Raw genomic sequence first — 14,978 nt, 5'->3', positions numbered from 1 at the left:
CCCCCCATCTGGAAACTGTCGCTCTCCTAGGGACATAAAAACCAGCCTTCTACCAAGAAGGCCCATCTAGCCCAGAATGGTCAACAGCAGGGGTTTCCAACCAGTGGGGCTCCAGATGTTGCTGAAGGACAACGCCCATCTTCCCCAGCCGCAGTACGTTGTCGCTGGGGGCTATGGAAGTTGTCGTTCAGCAACATCTGGAGTCCCACTGGTTGGGAACCCCTGGTCTGCACTGACCGGCAGCCGCTCTCCGGAGTTTCAGGCTGGAATTTCTCTCAGCCCTACCTGGAGATGCTGCCAGGGTTTTTTGAACCTGGGGCCTTTTGCATGCCGAGCAGATGCTCCAGCACTGAGCTACGGCCCCGTCCCCTCAGGGGGATATCTTGCAGCACTCGCATCCAAATGCAAGCCGAAAAAGGGGACCTTGCTCAGCAAAGGAGCCTGGATTCATCATGATTGCTGCCTCAAGACGGGCTCCTCTCCCCAAGATGCCGCTTCCTACAGGTGTCCAGCCGTGCACAGGGTCCGAGACTCTTCCAGGTCCCAACCTCTCTGCAGCCAGGGAACATGGCCGTGTCTCGATCCTGGTTTCAGCATCACGGTGCTGGCTGGCCAGCCTTCCCGGTCGTTGCGGTTATCAGGTTCCGAATCCGAGCTGCCAGGGAGCCCCAGCAGGAGAGGGGGCTTGCCTTCCTCTCCGATTGTGTGGCTTCCTGGGGCTTGTGGAGGGCCCCTGTGGGAGGCAGGGGGGTGGGCTGGGTGGGCCTCGGGCCGGATCCAGGAAGGCTGCTCTTGCGCTCCTTTGGTGGCGTTGACACAGCCTGCAGGTGGAGGCAGGCTCCTCTCTGGCCTCCTTGGACTGCCTCTGCAGAGGCTGCCCTGCTTCAGACCGCAGGCGGAGAAGGGTCCCTCTTGGAATGCTCCCCTGTGCGGGGGGGGAGCCCTCTGCAATGAGATGCAATAAACTAGCACCCCAAGGGAATTCTCGCTAGCCCAATCGGTCCCCTGCTGTGCTAGCTGTCTGCTTGCCGGAAGTGTTTTTGAAACCACAAATGGGGAGCATCCAGAATTGTTATCTCGTCCCCCCCCCGCCCCCCAGTAAGCCAGGATGAGGCAGGAGATTAGGCCTCAGATAATGTGTCTCGCCTACACTACAGAAAACAGGCCCCACCTGGAAGTGGTTTTGGCTCTCCGCTGCTAAGCCGGAAGCCGTGCAGCGCTGCAGAGTCAGGCAAGAGTTTGTTCCTGTGCCACTTGGGCTCTAGCTCCCGTCATCCTTGGCTATCGGCCACTGCGGCTGGGTATGGTGAGAGCTGGAGTCCAAAGGCAGCAGGAGGGCCCAAGTGGTGCGGCCCTGCTCTGGGAGTCCCCCTGCGCTCGGGAGAAGGTGCCACAAACCCTCTCGCCTGTGCCGGCAGCGTAGGCCAGCTGCTGTTGAATGAGTGAATGCAATGAGCTCAGGTTTGCTTTGAGGGAGACACAAAAACTGCAGAAATGATTCGGTGGCTTCCTTTTTTTTCTGCCTGGGCCAGTGCTGCTCTTTGGGGGCCATGGGGCACGTTCTTGTGCAGCCAGAGGAAGGAGAGCTGGTCTGGTGGTAGCAAGCATGGATTGCCCCCGTCTGCTAAGCAGGATCCACCTTGGTTTGCATTTGGATGGGTGACTACATGTGAGCACTGTAAGAGAAGGGGATGGAGCCACAGCTCAGTGGAAGAGCATCTGCATGCTTGTATACAGAAGGCCCCAGACTCACTCCTTGGCAGCATCACTAAGATAGGGCTGCGAGAGTCAGTGTAGACAAGACTGAGCTAGATGGACCAATGGTTTGACTCAGTATATGGCAGCCTGCTATTTTCTTTTCTGTTTTCACCATCTGCTCAGCTGCCTTTAAGCATCTTCAAATTGCCTTTGCCCACTGGGGCCAATTTCTCCCTGCAAAGTGATTCAGAGCATGTCGTGCTGATTCATCACAAATTGCACGTTTGGGGAGCGGTTAAACAAACAGGCCCGTCTTTAATTTTCTCCCTGTGAAGCCCTTGGCTGAAACCTGATTGGAACTCTGCAAAGCTGTTGCTGCTGGCTTGTAAATTGGGTGACTTGCTGTGTTGCTTGCTTGGCCCTTCTCCTGTTTGCTCAGTGGCTTCATCCTTTATTGAGCTTTGGACCAGCAGGAAGCCATGAAGACTCAGAGTGCCGTGTTGCTGATCTCGTCTACTTTGGGAGTATGGAGGCTTTGCTCTTCCTACGAAGGACTTCTCCTAAAGCAAAAATGCTTTATTAAGTTGTTTTAACACCAGTGCTGGAATAACAGACCAGCCAAATCTAGGGAAGGGTGGATGGAGTTGGAGAGAAGTGAAACTCAAAATGCCCAAATCACTTTTGAGTGGGAGAATGTTGAAGGAAAGGTTTTTCACTGATGGGTGAAACAGCAATGCTACTGTATTGTAGCAGCTCAAGAGAGCAACTTGTAAACCAGCCAAGTCCCCAGTTCAAATGGCTTTGGACATAGAAAGCTGCCTTATACCGAGTCAGACCATTGGTCCATCTAGCTCAGTCTTCTCTACCCAGACTGGCAGCGGCTTCTCCAACATTGCAGGCAGGGGGGTCTCTCCCAGCCCTATTATGTCAGGGAGAGAATTTGGAGCCTTCTACATGCAAGCAGGCAAGTGCTCTTCCCAGAGGGTCCCCTCCCCTCAAGGGATATCTGAGAGTGCCCACATGTAGGCTCCCATTCAAATGCAAACCAGGGCAGACCCTGCTTAGCAAAGCGGACAATTCATGCTTGCTACCACAAGGCCAACTCTCCTCCCATTATAGACCAGCTTTCCTCCCATTATTCTTCTCTGCCTTGAACTCACCATCAGCCTTAATTATTCCATAATATCTTGGCCTCCTTTAGCAGACGGAGGATTGCGATTAGTACCCAGGAGTGTTGTAAAGATTGCAGAGAGAATCTGTGTATGTGAAAGGACCGCATCTGCCCATATGAACCTGTGAGGACCCTCCCTTCCACATCTCAAGCCCTGCTTGTGGCCCCACCGTTGACTGTGATTTGGTTGGTTGGCACCAGTGACAGGGCCTTGAGGGTTGTGGCCCTTGACTGTGGGCTCCCCTCTTGGCTGAGCCTTGCCATCCTCCATCCCTCAGGGTTTTTAAGAAGCATCATGAGTCGAAGAGTGCTACGGGTTAACTCTCATTAAGCGAGCTTGAATATGTGCCCTGGGACCCTGCTGGTTTTTGCTTTCCAGTCCTTCTCAGTTATTAATCTGCTCCATCGGTAATTGAGTTACCGATCATTCACCTTCATGCCCTGGTGTCCCAGTGAGGCTGAGGGCTGCGATTCAGCGGACCTCTCCCCGGTTATGATTCTGCCATCAGTAATCAACCAATTCACATCTTCTCTTCTCTGTCATCAGTTCGTGGGGCTTGAAGCGCATGGCCTGATAAAATGCTTGTGGGCCTCCTCCCTGCTTCCCCCACGTCCCACCAGTCATCTCGTGGACCTCATTCTTGTACAGTTAGGAGAATAGTTTGGCCATAAAAGAAGCGAAATGTGAAGAGTGAACGGTGAGTGTGAGGGTCTGCTCTCCTTGGACTCCAAAGCTGAAAGCCACTTTCCCCATTCTGTTGTTTCTACTGAAGACCAACGACTGGTCACTGCAGTACTCCTGATTTCCTAATCATGGTTGAGAGATTAGATTTGCAGGATTTTGTGCTCCCTTCTCCTGCCTCCTCTCTCCTTAAGTGCAAATTCCTTTCCCCGTTCTTCCCCTGACAGACAACCTTGGTTAAAGCTTACGCGGGCACCAACTCTAACCATGGTTAAAGCAAATCAGGGCTTGCTGTTAACTTCAGTTTGAAACTGGTTACAGACCTCTGGTTAACAGTGAATCCTGGTCAGCATTACCCGTGATTAAGGCTAATGGCAACATCAGCTGTGACAGTATGGGTAGAGTTTACGCCTAGGAAGCTGCCATACCGGGTCGGGCCATTGATCCATCTGCCTCAGCTTTGTCTAAACCGGGGTGGCACAACTTGGACCCGCCAACTGTTTTTGGACTACAACTCCCATCATCCTCATCCAGAGAGTCCAGTGAACAGGGGTGATGGGAATTGTAGTCCAGCAACAGCTGGAGGGCCGAAGTTGTATAGTCCTGGTCTACACTGACTGGCAGCGGCTCACCAACGTTCCAGGCAGGAGTCTCTCTCTCAGCCCTCCCTGGAGATGCTTCCAGGGATGAACTTGGGAGGACCTTCTCCAGGCCAGCAGATGCTCTTCTGCTGGGCTGTAGCCCCCTCCCCTAGCGGGACTACCTTATGATGCTCAGGCCTGTAGTCTCCCATCCAAAAGCAAACCAGGGCAGACCCTCTTTAGCATAGGGGACCATTCACGCTTGCGACCACAAGACCAGCTCTCCTCCCCGCCCTGGCCGAGGAAGCTGACTCTGTGGGAAGGGAAGGGCTTGAACTGTTCTCCTCCTTCTCCTTCCACACTTCCCCCATCAAAGCTGGAGGCCCTGTGGTGTGTGGTGCAGAGGCGTTGAGCCTGGCTGCTTGGAGGTGGCGATTCTGAGGGTTGGCTCACTGCAAGAAGCCTCTTCCATTGCACAGGAGTCGGCTGTCGAGCTGAAAAAGCATGGCTTGTGCGGGGTGTGGGGCCAAAGTCTCCTTGCACAACCCACTCCTCCGCTGCAGGGCCATAAAACCGGCAAGTCGGCGTGGAAATGTTCTCCTGCGGTTAAGCATTAACGTACGAGATCTCCCTCTCGTGACCAGGAGAAAGGGAACCAAAAATGGGTCCACAGGGGCAGGTCGCCCTGCCGTGAAGCTGCCTCACCCTGTGTGTTTATTACCTGGAAGGATCCCCTTATGTGGCAAGAAGCTGAATTGTCCGATGGGATGGTTGGGACCTGGGCGGAGTGAGTAGCAGGAGGATCGGCCATGGAGGAGAAGTGGTGCTTCTTGCAGAGCATGCTGGGCCATTTGAAACTTTTGGACCAATACCTAGGAAGCTCTCTTCAACGGCAGAGTCATTGGTCCCTCTGGCTTCAGCTCTCCAGGGTTCCAGGCAGGAGTCTCTCCCAGCCCTACCTGGAGATGCTGCCAGGAGGTCTACTGGGGACCCTCTGCATGCAAGTCGATGCCTACCGCTGAGTGGCACCCGGTCCCCTCGAGAATATCAGACAACAAATGGTGCTCACCTGTCGTCCCCCAGCCAAATACAGACCAGAGCAAGCCCTGCTTAGCAAAGGGATCCCTGCTGGATCCGGCCAAGGGCCCATCCTGTCCAGCATCATGCAGTGACCAACCAGGTGCTCTTGGGAAGCCCACAAGTCTGGGGAAGAGGGCCACTACCCACTCCTGTTGGTTTTCCCCAGCATTTAGTGTTCAGGGGCATGCCTCCACTGAGCCATCCCCTGCTAACTGGGCAAGAGGCACCTTTTTAAAAGTGGTGATTCTCTTACATTTAGCGGGAGGCGGGGGGAGCAACTGGCCTTATCCATCCCCAGCACAGCATCCCTCCAGTGGCTGTTGCTGGTGTCTGTCTTGTGTTTATTTTTAGATTGGGAGCCCTTTGGGGACAGGGAGCCATCTTACTTATTTATTATTTCTCTGTGTAAACCACTTTGGAATAGCTTTTGTTGAAAAGCGGGAATATAAATATTTGTAGTCGTCGTCGTAGAGCCTGATGGAAATATACAGCTATCCGGGCTAGTAGCCATTGATAGCCCCCTCCTCCCTGAATTGGTCTAATACCCTTTTAAAATTGTCATGATTGTTGGCCATCACTGCATCCATCAGCAGCGAATTCCATAGTTTAATTCCACCTTGTATAAGGAAGTACTTCCTTTTGTCTGTCCTGAATCTCCTGGCATTCAAGGATGACCCTGGGTTCCCATATTATAAGAGGGGAAGAAAAACCTCTCTTTCTTTCTACGCAGAAGCCTGATGGATGAGGCCAATTAGCGTTTGTATCGTGCTTTCAAGTGCTCACAGAGGTTTCCTCATTCTAGCAACAATCCTGTAAAGTAGGCCAATATTATCCCTGTGCTGCAGATGTGAGAAGCTGAGGCTAAGACAGGGCAGCACCCTTTTGGCCCTCCTGCAGATTTTGGACTACAAATCCCATCATCCCCGACTTGGCCACTGTGGCTGGGGATGGTGGGAGTTGTAGTACAAAAACAGCTAGAGGGCTGAAGTTGTGCAGCCCTGGTCCAAGAGATTGTGAGTTGCCTAATGCGACCTAGCAGGTTTTTGGCGGATCCAAACCAGCGGTTCCCTCACTCCGTTTCTTTGCCAGTTCCGCCCATTAGCTCTTCTTGCCTGCATGCCCTCTTCGGCCCCTTGGTGGCAACTCCCTCGTGCACTAATCCTGGGGCTTCTGCCATGGGACAACCTCTTCTCCCCCACTCTCTCCCTCTTTGGGGACAATAAAGAATTTGCAAACCAAAAAGTCTCTGCCAGCTTCTGCAATCTCACAGCTCTGCTAAGTTGTACAGTCTCCTCCTTTGCTGAGATGCATAAACCAGTCACGCATAGAAAACCATTGAAATTGAGAAAATGACAAATGCTGTCAAAATTAGGTTTATTTGGGGTGGGTGGGTGGGAAGGAAACCTTTTCTGCTACTTGGTCAGCATGTCCTCCACTCTCAGTGAGTATGTGTGGCTGATTTTAGAATAAAGTCGCGAGATTTTGATTTTTGTCCACTTGGGAGTGGAATCGATGTGGGATTTGTGTGTTGTGTTGTTGTGTCCAACTCTGCTGGACACCACTCTGTGGCACTCTGTTCAGCGTAGGAGCACAACTGTAGGAGGTCTGGAGTTCAGCGGCTTTGAATTATCCCATTTGTGTTGGGTTCACATTATTTTCTTTGACTTGGGAAGACCTGGCTGTTTCAGGGTCCCTAGACCAGAGGTTCTCTGCCTTGGGTCCCCAGATGTTGTTAGGCTTACAGCCTTTGGCCATGGTGGCTGGGAATGAGAGCCCTTGGTTCAGACCAGGGGTGGGCAAACCTTGCCCTCCAGCGGTTGTTGAACTACAAGTATTCCCACCCCTGCTTTAGCCTGCCAGGCCTGCATCTGGGTGGGGGTGCCGGTGTGGGCTTCCAGGTATCAGATGACTGGCTGTGCAGCTCAACTTCCTGCCTCAGCAGAGAGCAAACCCAGCCTGCGTATGCTAATCTAGCAGCATGAGGTCACAGCTATATTTACCGGCTATATAAGTCGAACCAGATAACACAGTTTGCCAGAAAACCAGGCCCCACATATTTGAGCCAGAACGCAGGCTGTGCAAAACCGCACACACCTCCTTCCGCCGTGGATTGGCTCAGAAGCGGAGGCTGATGTGCTTGCCACCGTTATTTATGCTTTGGGGTATGTCCAGGTTAAATGTCACCATGCACTCCTGATGTGGAGTGGAGGGGATAGTGTTGGGGAACTCCCAACTAGTCCAGATTGCAGCCGCCCAGTTCTTAACCAAGACACACACACCCCCATTCTCTCCTTTTCCACTAGCACTTGCAGATTGTCTACAAATTTGTTTCCAGGCTTTTTGCAAGCCAAATAGGCAACTGCCTGTGCTGTTTAATATCTGCGGCCAGTCACTGAATTCAGTTAGAAGTTTGCCAGGGCTGCTTGGCTTTCGCCCTCCTGCAGATGTTGGCCTACAATTCCCATTATCCCTGGTTACTGGCCACTGTGGCTGGTTTCCAGCCACCTTGGAGGCCTGTGAAAAGACTAGGTGTAAATGTTTAAATGTTTAAATGTTTAAATGTTTAATCATACTTGCAGTTAATGTACATAAACATATACAGAAACAGTCAATGTAACATAACCATGCTTGCAGTTTGTGTGCTGTCGGCCAAATGATATCACTTAAAGCTTGGAGAGAAGCCAAGGAGATTTAAAACAAATGTAAAGGAGATCCCTCCGCCCCCGGCTGTAGGTGCCTCTGATGGGAAAATTGGAATTCCACCTAGGAAGAACCGGGGTGGATGCTCTGCTTGACTCCAGCCAGTGCTCTCACACACAGAGAGCCATGCTGGAGTTAGGCTTTTAGGAACTGGCTTGGCAGAAGCACAGTTGAATGCAGATTGGGGGAGGGTGTGGGGAGAGGCCCGGGTGCCATATGTGTGGGGATGACTGCCTGAGGCCAAGCTGTCCTGAAATGGCAATCAGTGTGATTACAGTCGCTTGTGCCTCATGTTAAGAGTGAAGGGTCCTGATTCCTGGAAGAGTCTACACCTCTGTTTTTTGAATCGTAGGTCTTGCCAAATGTTTCTAGGGCTCTTTTATTTTCAGGACCTCACTTGTATAGGTAATCAACATTTATGCTTACATGTTTTCATCCTACAATAGTCCCATCGTAAAATAGTACTGTGTGTCTAGGCATCTACAAATCCGCTCGCCAGTGGCGAGTGCCTCTAGTCCTCTGGCGAGCCGGGCATCCAACCCAACACAGCAGGTCTCTTTCTCCCCCCGCCCACCCCGAGGACATTTTCAAAGCCATTTTTGAGACGGTAAGAAGCAGCAGGAATTCTTTCAGAGCAGGAGGAGAAAGCCCGTTTCTTACTATCTCCGTATCAGAGTGCAAAGGACAGAAGATTGGCTTCTCTCCTTAGCCAAACCTACCTTTCAGGATTGTTGTGAGGATAAAACAGTGGGGACGGGTGAACCGGGTGCTCTTCCTTGAGCTCCTTAGAGGAGGATAAAGATATAAATGTGATAAATCCTAATAATGTGCAGCATACATTCAGAGGGGCTTTCTGTGTTTAGACCATCTTCCTCCGAAAGCTTGAGGCTGCTCCTACACACCTAGACCGAGTGCTTTTCTGTTTAATTTTTACAAACGGAACTAGGGATTGGGACCCCAAAGGGCATAAATTTGGACAGTAATTTGACTTTCGCGGAACGAGGCCTGACTGTGTGTGCAGTGTGACTCTGTCTGCACTCCTGTTCTTTGATCTAAGAACAAGTAACTCTTGGCAAGCGCTGGGCCAGATGCCTGTCTGAGAACAGATCACTCCTTTTCTTTGTTGTTGGTTTGACGTCTCCATCTGACAAAGACCTGCTTTAAAACCTTGCAGTGTTCTAAGTGACTAGCCCGTCCAATAAAAGAGGCGGCTTCCCTCCCAAAGGCTGCTGTGAGATTCACGATAATCTTGCCAGATCCTTGGCACTCCTGGAGCTTCGGTTGACATAATCCTCTTGGATTACAGGGTGGTGGAAACCAGCCCAGACGGCTTCCTGATTTATGTCAACACTCCTCCTTCCCCAAAGCCCTTCGCTGTGCTAAAGGGGGTTGGCTCCCCTCTCCTGGGCTCCGCTGCTGTTGACAGCATGCTTCATCCTCTTAGCACCTTGATGGCTGTGGCGTCCTGTGGCCGCTGGGCCCTTCTCTGAGGCTGCCGGCTGTTCCCGCGCTGGGTCACAAGGGGGCAGCATCCACTGGCAGATGGACTCGGCGGTTCCATGGTGGGGGTGCTTTTTTGATTCAATTTTTAATTTTTATTTTTAAAGAGGAGGAATCTGGAAATGCCAAGCTTTGGATTGAAAAACCCCTTCCAGCTTTATAAAGAATTATTAATTAGCCCCCTCTGGAGAAGATCTGTCTATACTGAGGATAACATGCCTTGCCTCCCCTACCGTGGGCAGATCAGCTGAATGTATAAATGACGGGGTATAAGGGGGTATAATGCTGGCAGTCGCCTAACAGGCCTCCTAGGGTGTGAGAGGAGGAGGATGGTGCTTTGGGTCTATCTCTGTCTGCTGGCCCCACGCAGGAATCCTGGTCTGCTGCTTGTGCAGCTGCTTTGTATTTCAGTGGAGCTTGTACAGGAACCTAGGAAGCCGCCGTCTGCTGAGTCAAGCCATTGGTCTATCTATCTTCGTGTTTTCTACACTGGCTGGCAGCAGCTCTCCAAGGGTTCAGACAGGAATCTCCCAGCCCTACCTAGAGATGTGGCCAGGGATTGAACCTGGGACCTTCTGAATTTTTTATTTTATTTTAATGCAAAGCAGATGCTCTTCCACGGAGCTACAATCAGTGGAAGAGCATCCCCTGAGGCAGGCCTGCTCGACTTCGGCCCTCCTGCAAATGTTGGCCTACAACTCCCATAATCCCTGGCTGTTGGCCCCTGTGGCTGGGGATTATGGGAGTTGTAGTCCAAAAACAGCTGGGGGTGGGCCAAAGATGAGCAGGCCTGCCCTAAGGGATCTTACAGCGCTCACTTGCAAATCAAGGCAAATATTACTTAGCAAAAGGGACAATTGTATGCTTGCTACCTAAAGGCCAATTCTTCCCCCCTAGAACTTCCCAGGGAACCCCCCCCCCCCCCCGCCCCCCGTTGATTCATGTGTCCAAGGGTGCCATTTGGGTTTTTCTGCACAGGCGCTGAAATGGAACATTTTGGGCCAGCCCTATAATGCAGCACGTAGGATAACAGAATTGTAGAGTTGTAAGGGGCCTTGGAGGTCTCCTTGCAGGGAGCTGCAGGAACATCCCTGACAAAAGGCTGTTGCTTAGTAGTAGAGCATCTGCTTTGGCTACAGAAGGTCCCAGATTCAATCCCTGGTAGCATCTCCAGGTAGGGCTGGGAGAGACTCCTGCCTGCAACTTTGGAGAGCCGCTGCCCATCAGGACAGACAAGATGGACTGATGGTCTGGCTTTGTAAGTTCCTGGCCAGCCTCTGTTGGAAAACCTCCAGTGAAGGACAGCCCTATACTGCATGAGGCAGAGTGTTCCACTGTCAAACAGTTCTTACATTCTGGCTAGGTATTAGGAGCAAGTTCCAGACCCTCTCCTTCTCCTCCTTCTCCTTCTCCTTCTCCTTCTCCTTCTCCTTCTCCTCCTTCCTCTGTCTCTTCCTCCTGGAGTTATAGCCTTAATTTCACGACCCCCCCCCCCCGCAATAAATTCTAATCTTATCCTAATGGCACCATCTCCACTTTGTTGATTCAGGAGAATTTTCTGGGGTACCCAGAACTCAGTGGAATTAAGTCATGGAGTTAGGAGTTCCAGTGGCCAGGAATGAAGCGTGAATTATCTCCACTTTCTGAGGACCACCGGTTCTCACAAGCTTGAAGGGAAGCGGGGCTGGCAAATCCTTTAGTTGCTGTTTGTGTGTGTTTCCGCTTCCTGTCTCCCGTCGCCATATATGGAAGCCTTTTGGTTAATGTAGCACATTGGCCAGGAAATCGGCATCTAGTTTTATTACTCTCTCTGGGTGTGCTAATTCAAGACTTCCCTCGCTTCTCTCTCCCCCACCCTACCCTGCACCTCTGTGGAGGTGAATAGTCTGTCTCTCCTGTTCCGTATCTCCCTCCTCTGCAACACACCACCATAATCCTCCGTTCCTTTCACTCAGCCTCCTAAATGGTTAAAAATTGGGGCCAGGAACAAGGAAGGAGCTGGACCAGGTGGCTGACCCCTGACACAGGTGTGGCACAGGGAGCGGCTGTCGTGATGCTCCTGGACAGATGCTGGGAGAGGCCCGTAGCTCAGTGGTCGAGCATCTGCTTGGGATGTTGCTGGTCCCAGGGTCAGTCTCTGGCAGCAGCTCCAGGTAGGACGGAGAGAAATACCTGCCTGAAGCCCTGGAGAGCTGCTGCCCGTCAGAGCAGCAGTAGTAGACGACCACTTTGCTCTGGGGTGGCTGACAAATAAATTGTTCTCTGGGCAGCCCACAACAGAGGATTAGAACATACAGTAAAAACACGTAGCGCATTAAATCATAAGGCCAAAAAAAAAAAAAAGGTAAAATGGGAATATAAAATACAATACAAAACAGCTTTAAAGCTCATTTTAAAATTAGTTAAAAATCAGAACAAATCTCAAAACAAGAGTAGACAATATGGAGCTAGAGGAACCAGTGGTCTGACTCAGTAGGCAGCAGCTTCCTGTGAAAACACATGGGCTGAGCTGTGGCCTACGCTCCTGACTGCTTCCCCCTCCCCCCTGTTCAGCAGATTACCGGCAAAATTATTCCAGGAAAGAGCAAAAGGTAGGGCACTAGAAAACCCACACTCTGATAATGTCCAGATTACTGCAGTGTGTTATAAGTGGGGCTGCCCTTGAACACTGTTCAGAAGCTTCTATTAATTCGAGCATAGTTATAAGATTGCGAGGAATTGCATCTTGCCCATTCTAAACTCACCCCACTGACTGCCGATCTGTTGTCCAGGTTCAATTCACAGTGACAATACCAGTAAAGCCCTGCATGGCTTGGGACCAGGGTACCTGGTACATCTGCATTCCTCTTGAGCCTGCCCAACCATTGTGTTAATCTTTGGAGGCCCTCCTCTGAGTATCCCCACCTTCAGAGGTTGGATCGGAAGTACTGGAAAGAGGGTCTCCTTGGTTGTGGGACCCTGTGTGTTCTGGAATTCCCTTCTTATAAAATTTCTTTTAGTGCCAAGTTTGTGGGGGCGGGGTGTGTGGCTTCAGTGCCAGACTATTTTTTAATTTCCCCAGGCCTTTATTAATTTGTTAATTTTTAGTTCCTGACTTCTTAGCCTTATCTTGGTTTTATCAAGCTTTTCTAGTTGACACTGTGTACTTCTTCTGTGTTTGGTTGTCTCATGCTTAATCTTCTATCTATCTATATCTTCTATCTATCTATCTATCTATCTATCTATCTATCTATCTATCTATCTATCTATCTATCTATCGTAGACGTAACCGTCGCTAATCCCATGTGTGGCAGCTCTCGCGAGAGTTCGGAGAGCTGCCGGCTAGTGATGGGGATGGGCAGGCGGCTGGCGGGCTGGGAGTTAACGGGGACAGTGGGCCGGCACACGGCAGCACCGGACAGCGAGAGAGCGAGGAGGCAGAGTCTGGCAGGGACTGGGGGGAAACTGCGGTGGAGGTGGGCGAGGAGGATGAGGAAACAGCGAAGGGGGCAGGCGGCCGGGTGGGCGGGAGAAGACGGCGGTGGGTGGGAGAGGAAGGAAACAGCCGAGCGGGGAGAAGTAAAGGCACAGATGCTCTGCGCCTGGCCCAGCTAGTATATTTTATTACTGCAATTCACTGCGCAGGGAACTTTCTGTCTGCAGAGTGGCATACCAATTCTTGCGGGGTGAGGGGGAGGGAGTAGATGTGGGTGTCAACACAGATGGACTGTACCGGTGTATACCCAGGCGGCACTCCTGCTGGGTGGGTGGGAGGTATGCCCAAATCTCACTCCTGCACCCAAATTCAGTATTTCGCAAAATGTCCTCTTCCAGCTTTTAGGACTGCAGTGAAAAGCTTGAGCTAGTTGGGCCGTGACTCGTGAACAGCAGGAGTCTAGGAGAAAATAGGTAGCGTAGCTGGTGACTCTCTCCTCTCCCCGTGGCTGAAGAATTCCCCACACCCCCCCTGCACAGCTGTTTTTGAGATCAAACTTGTGTGATATAAGCAAGTGCTTTTGTGGAGGATGGGCATGAATGTTTTGGCGGGGTGGGGAGTGGTATCTTTTAGCAGGAGTAAAGCAAGCCTTTGCTTGCTCCTCCATCACCCTGCCGTGTGGCTGTGGGGATTCACCCAGCAGTCTGTACGTGGTGGTGGGACGCACCATGGTTAGCATGGTGTTGTGTATCCCACAGCCATGCACAGACTTCAGTGCGGCACAACGCCACACCTGGAAAAGCAGCAGGGTTGCAGAGGAGCAGGTAAGGACCTGCTTTACTCATGCTTAAAGGTGCTGCTCCCTGCCCTGCCGAAACGATTCGGTGAGCCACACCAAATCGATTCATGCACACCCCTAGCTTTTATAGCTTCACACTATCTGGAGCTATGCTATTCTAGGGGCCACTTTCTATCTTAAGATCTGCCCAGGCCCTAAGGGTGGCCTAGAACAGTGTTTCTCAACCACCGGTCCCTGGACCGCTGCCGGTCCCCGAAGGCTTGAGTGCCGGTCCCTGACTGGGAGTCAACCCCCCCCAAACTGAAATCAAGGCACTCACTTCCTCAATTTTGCACATGGCACGGAAGAGGAAGAGTATCACGGAGGCATGGGACCCTTCTTGTGCCTTGCCTCCATGTGCTGCTGAGATCTTCCTACAGCTATCTTATTCCCTATCTTTACAGCTTCAAACTGTATGCGGTGCGGGGGCATGGAGGAAAAAGTATGGCAGTGGGCGCCACTTGAAGGGCTGCTGGTTCTTGCATGCTCATTGTTTGCAGCCAAAGGTTGGTTGATTGAAACCCAGCTGCCTGTTGTGGTCAAGGCACCTTGAGAAGGAACGCTGTTTCCCTCTTGCATCAGTGGGGCTTGCTTGTATGTTGTTTTCATTGGCCCCATGTAGCTTTTGAATTTTTCTAATGGCCCAACATACCCTCTCCACTGAGTAATCAGAAGCACCTCCACCCCCACCCCGCACATACTGAAGACATACTGGAGACAAATTTGTTCACCCAGGCTTTTAGATTCAGGGGTTCTCAACCTTGTTACCCAGACATTGGTGGACTTCTACTCCCATAATCCCCAGCCATAATGGCCAGATGCCATTGTTGTTGGGAGTTATGGGAGTTTAACTGAGAGACCCAAGGTTAAGAACCCCTAATATTCCATGTTTGCAAAAGATTCCAAATTTAATTATTTTAATGCTTATATTATTTTCATTCTAAACTGCCCAGAGATGCATGTTTGGGGCAGTATAGAAGTCTGATAGAGAGATAGATAGACAGACTTGAAACCCCTTTACTAACTGCTGGTCCGGGAAACTGCGCATGAAGAATGTAGCGGTCCTTGAAACTCTGCACGAAGAATTTAGCGGTCCTTGACTCCAAAAAGTTTGAGAAACACTGGCCTAGGAGACCCCACTTTCATGTTCACAGTGGATGAAGATTCATCTGCAAAGCACTAGAGTCAGAGCCTTTTCAGTGGTGGCTCCTTCTTTGTGGCATGCCCTTCCCAGGAAATCTGCCTGGCCACCTTTTGGGCCATTTTGCTTGTATTTCTGATCAATGATTGTAATAAAGTCATTCATTCATTTC

General features: G+C 51.1%; 1 protein-coding gene across 2 annotated transcripts in view; it reads left to right on the top strand.

The window, feature by feature from the left end:
* The window catches only part of RNF216 (ring finger protein 216), an 89,237-nt gene that overhangs the window by 54,041 nt on the left and 20,218 nt on the right, over nucleotides 1-14,978 (top strand). The gene's annotated exons all lie outside the window — the stretch shown is intronic.

Source organism: Hemicordylus capensis, chromosome 13 (genome assembly GCF_027244095.1).
Source record: "Hemicordylus capensis ecotype Gifberg chromosome 13, rHemCap1.1.pri, whole genome shotgun sequence".
NCBI lineage: Eukaryota > Metazoa > Chordata > Lepidosauria > Squamata > Cordylidae > Hemicordylus > Hemicordylus capensis.
Note: the sequence above shows the minus strand (reverse complement) of the source record. Positions and strands in the feature narration are given on the sequence as shown.